This window comes from Sinocyclocheilus rhinocerous, unplaced genomic scaffold (genome assembly GCF_001515625.1).
Source record: "Sinocyclocheilus rhinocerous isolate Xijiao unplaced genomic scaffold, SAMN03320098_v1.1 scaffold400, whole genome shotgun sequence".
NCBI classification, from domain to species: Eukaryota; Metazoa; Chordata; class Actinopteri; order Cypriniformes; family Cyprinidae; genus Sinocyclocheilus; species Sinocyclocheilus rhinocerous.
The window spans coordinates 515,354-520,990 of NW_015666595.1; positions in this window are offsets into that span (position 1 = coordinate 515,354).

Genomic DNA, 5,637 nt, shown 5'->3' on the forward strand with positions numbered 1-5,637 from the left:
TTACAGATAAAGTCAGCCTTACATGAACAGCAGTCCGATACAGTGAGATCTATGCTTTTTAAAACTAGGTTTGAGAATGTCAGACCTCGCAAATCAAATCTCAAAATGTGATCGTTTCACTCTGACTTTGTATGATCGATTCACTCTGAATTGAGCAATGTTTAAAGATGGTTTTGTCAAGGCTGAAATATGGAAGGTTATTACAAACAGAATAGGGTTACATCTATGATGTCTGTTTGCACAAATTACAATTTAGTATGGTTTCCTGCAGCTCTAGAGTGATAAATCACATGGCATTTATAGCTCAGGCGATAGACTATTTAGAGTATATTATAGATAGAGTATTTAGAGTATATTTTGAATTAGCTTCTATTTTTTTTGTATTTTCAGTTTTCATTTTAATTTGTTTAATTTTTAGTACATTTTTGACGCACTTTTGTTAATTAGTTTTTTATTTTTATTTTAGTACTTTAACATTTCTTTTTTCTGTATCTAATATGTAGAGAAATTTTATTTCAATGAACAAAAACAAATAACTTTAGTTTTAGTTAACAGTAATAAAACGGCATGTGCATGAGAATATACAGTAGGTGCGAGATTTCAATTTGCGATGATTGACAATGCTAACAGATCACTTTCTCCAGGTGTTATAAACCTCCTTCTCCAGTCTGAATCTTGAAAATGTGCAATTCTCATCACTAACATCTTCTGAAACCCAGAAAATGTTGCATATTATTGACTAAGTGGCAGTAATGACACCTGTTGAGCATGTGCACCTGTCGTGTGGTGTGAAGTTACACAAAGTGCTTTAGATCAGCTTTATGATTCAGACGACAGCTTCTGTTGATTTTGCAGTACAAGAAGCTCACTAGCATGTTTCTCTCTCTCCTAATGAGACAACCACAATAACATTGTAGTGGCAAGATAAATCATATTGTATTATTTAAGTGATAAGTATTTTCTCAGATACTAATAACTGCCTTTTACTTCAGTATGAATATTGTTTTCACAGCATTTGTCATCTTCTTGGGTGAATTGTAAATGAATCAACCCAGAAGGGAATCAGCACCACGTTAGCCAGGAAGATGTGATGTTCTTTCTGCTTGCCCTGTTAGAGCTGCATCTCTTTTTCTGGTGTCCTGGTTGCAGGCAGAGCTGTGTAACTGCAACCAGGTCACACCAGGGTGGGCGGCTTCTTTTCTGCTAGATTTTCTTCATTCTGTGTGGCTCCATCTGTATTCTCAGCTCCAATATTTCCAAAAACGATCCTAACAATGGAAGCCACCGGATGGCTGCGCCGCCAAATTGCAAATTGTCTTTGGCGCAATTCATGAATATTTTTTGATCAGTCATGAAAATCTTTGCAAACTTTAAGGCCATTAGGATCTTAATGGACTGTGTGAGCATGAATTGTCTGTAAGACATTGAGGTAAGCATGCATTTACATCTCACATGCTTGTCTGGCAACAAACCTGTCAGTTACATTCCCAAACTCTTATGTAACTTATGGGACTATGTTAAAATGTAGATGTCCTCAGTTGCCTTGGAAACAATCTCCATGGGACAGATTAATTAATAAATTACACTTGGCAAACCATGAGTGGAGGAAAGGCGTGATTTTTACACAGCATTTCTTTTTAGTATTCTTTTAATTATAGGTTAAATTAATTAAAAATGTTTTGCTGCAATAAAAATACCATAGGATGTAATAATAAATATTCTGAAAAGCAACCAAATAATTTTTTTATTTAACTTTTTTGTAAGGATATATTTGACAGATTATTATCTACAATCCTGAGGCCTAAAACCGCAAGAAGGGCAGCCAAGTAAAAGGACAGAGATGCCCCCCACCATTCCCAATGCATGTGTTTCTGACACGTCATGTCCAAACATTCACATTGCCTTTGGACAAAAATGTTTGTTGGCATGCATTTTCCAGTTTTGTTTTTTTGTTTTCTGTCATGTAAAGTGAAGTAGGTTTAATTTCTTTTGCTATTTAACATTTTAAGAACAAAACCTTTTTCTGCAGGAGAGCAACCCAGTTAGCTAAAACCTGCTTGCAGAATCAGCTGTGGGTCTTGATTCGGGGGGAATAAACTCAGGGGTGACACATGGTGCCCCACATAGATGGTCACAATTGATATTATTTTGGGGAAAGATCTAAAACAAAGCTGCTTCATTTTATCTAATAGTCTGTATTCAACTGTATTGTACGTCAGTATTCCTCAAAGGAAATGGTTACTAAATGGATCTACCTACACCTAAAGAGCTAAGCAAGGAAAATTATTAGGCCAACATTAAATATTAACACACAATCATTAGTTACTAGGACAGAGACAGAGCATAAGGCTGATTTGGCCTGCCAAATGACTATGTTAAAAATTAAAGCAACACCCGAGGTCTAAATATATATATATATACTGCACTTATTATTATCATCATAATCAGGTTCAGGTTGTGCACAAAGTCCTGTTTATTTTTTCTAGGTCTGCATTTATAATGTATGACTTTCAGAGTATTTCAACAATCTAAACAATGAACCGAAATGTACTGTAGCTGCTTTCCCTGGAGGAGATATTTGCAAAACTGACTTGTATTAGATGTAGTCTACTACAGGACGAGAAGGTTGTGCACTTCTCAAATTCAGAATTAAATTGAGAATGACTTTTATATTACAGTTCAATCTCTGAATTCTAAAATTAATTTTCAAATTTAAATTTTCACTAAATCCAAAACATTGTCAAGACGAACTTTAAATTGTAGCTTGACAAGTTTAAAAAGCCCCGAGATGTATAAGTTCATCTGCCATACAGAAAGGGACAAGGATAGGATGAAAGATACTAAAGAAATGTATTTTATACACTACCGGTCAAAGGTTTAGGGTCAGTACGATTTTTTTTTTTTTAAGAAATACTTTTATTCAGCAAGTATGCATTGATTTAAAGTGACAGTAAAACATCTGTAGTGTTACAAAAGATTTCTATTTGAATTAAATGCTGTTCTTTTGAACTTTCTGTAACACTTTATTTTGACAGTCCACTTTAGACATTGAACTACCTATAAATAACTTTGCAACTACATGTCAACTAGCAGTCATTAGAGTATTAGTAGACTGTCTGCTTAATATCTACTAACACTTTATTTTGATGGTCGCTCAACAGATGTTCTACTGACTTTAAGTAACTTTGCAAGTACAGCAACTTATTCTACTAACCCTAACCTTACAGTCTACAAATGCTCTAATGAGAGTTAGTTGACATGTAGCTGCAAAGTCACTTACAGTTAGAATTTCTAAAGTGGACAATCGAAATAAAGTGTAACCGAACTTTCTACTCAAAAGAATCTGGAAAAAAATTTGATTCAATCCTAAACTTTTGAACCCTAGTGTATATTTCACCATAATTAACTAAATGAACTTTTATGGACCAGGGTGGAAGAATATAGAAGACTGTGTCCATTAATAAATAATTATTTCATTTGACATTGATGCATTTATTTTTACATATGTATTTTTTTTTTATGAAATATTTATTTATTCATGTTATTTATTTGCCACTCAAAACCTTACTTAAAAGAAAATTCATTTCAACTCCCTCTGGCGTGTGTCCAATTCAATCCAAATTCCAACTGATTTTAAATACAACCAATTTATCAGTTTCGCTCAGCCCTGCAGGATAGTGTGAGGTTAGGGATCTAATGGTAATCATCCATCTAAAAACATCTTGCAGGAAAGGGACGGAGCATTAAGAAAAAAACAAAGTACTCGCTCAAATTTTACCCCCGTGATCTCTACCTCCCCCAACAGTTGTACCATTTCCAAGTGGCAATAAAACCCACCAGCATCACTCAGTGTAATCCCAACAGAGGGATCCATAACAGCCCCACACACCCTGATGTCAGTAAATGTACAACAGTGCTCTCTTTGGCATCGCTTGCCAGGTTGTATGAGGTCATTTAGTGCAAGTTGAATAGACAAACCTCACTCACAGGGCATGTTACCCTTTTTTATTTATTTTCCGCATCCAAAAAAATGCCATTCCTCTTCTTTCTTTTTTTCTCTCTGTGCTTCCCTTGCTCTTTTTCTCTTTTGCTGACTTACTCTCATTCATCTTCTGCCTTTTAAAGAGCGCATCCTCTTCAGCTTCAGAGTTGGACTAACTCGGGCGACTCCCATGGCTGTGAATAGATAGTGTTGTGTTGCTAGGCGACGACTGAGATCAGTTAATCTGTGGATAGTGTGTACAGCGTTTGCCCTACCTGCCCGCTCTGTAGCTCACATCCTAGAGTATGAACCATGAACTCCTGATGACCCCATATATTCATATGCATCATGCTGTTTTTTCCCTGCACAGTGATAGACACCCTGACAATTAGGAATGCGTCATAGCCGTACCATTTTGGCTACTACACTGCAAACAAATATTTTCTTAGTATATTTGTCTTGTTTTCCAGTACAAATATCTAGACATTAAATGAGACCGTTTTATAAAGTGTTACTGATTTATAATAACAGCAATTTCTAGAATATCAGCCATAACATAAAAATTATTTTTGGCTTATCCAAAATGTTGATTTTGGCAAAAAAAATTGCAATATTGTTCATAAACTCTTCACATACAGTTGTGCAAGCAGTGATTCTTGATGCTGTTCTCAATGTCAATGTTCTGTATTGGTTGCGTTTGTCTTGGATGTTGCTTCTAACTAATACCACCTAATCTAACTAAAGCCCTGTAATCCACTTAAAATGAGGTTATGAGTGTGCTGCTGGATCCGTGAGGATGCTATTAAGAGAATGAGTTTCTGTCTTCATGTACTGCTGCGATCTGTGCGTCTATACATTGAGGAAACAAAAACACATCAGAAGGAGACTGCAAAACACTTCACAAACAATCAATCAATCAATAAATGGTGCGTTTGATAGATACAATTAGATATAATTTAATTGAAATGTATATCTGCTGTCTGGTCTTATAAATATCATCTACTGTATCTCTTAGTCTTTAAAGTATAATGCGTAATTTGTAATATGTCCTACAGATGCATTAAGTGGTCACTCCATATTTCCTGCTTTGGTTCACAATGAACACACCACCTCACATATTCAAAGTGCTAACACACGCAAACACAAACACAAATACACACAATCACACAGTTCTTCAAATACACCCTATAGTGTAAATCCTCATATTTGCTGAGATCAGAGTTAGCTGCTTATTTGCTCAGTAAATGTGGCGCTCCGGTGAGCTCACCTCCCCTCAGTTGCATCCAGACAGCAAACACTGCATATCTTTTCAAAACATAGAAATCATAACCTTAGGGACCAACCAAACCTGCAAAAAGTTCATACATCTAACATTTTTTAATGTTACTTTCAATGTAGTACGTAACATAATGTTCCCATAATATATAGACACAGTGGGTATAGAAAAGAATCACCCCTCTTTAAAATAATCACATTTTGTTGCTTTGCAACCTGAAATGAAGACGGACGCAGTTTTTGTTTTATCCAGCTGAATACTCAGTGCAACTTATAACATCCAAGTGAAAGATATAACACCAACATGTCAGAAAAACAAAACAGAAACAACACCCCCTTGTGTCAGTATTTTGTTGAATCACCTTTTGCTTTAATTACAG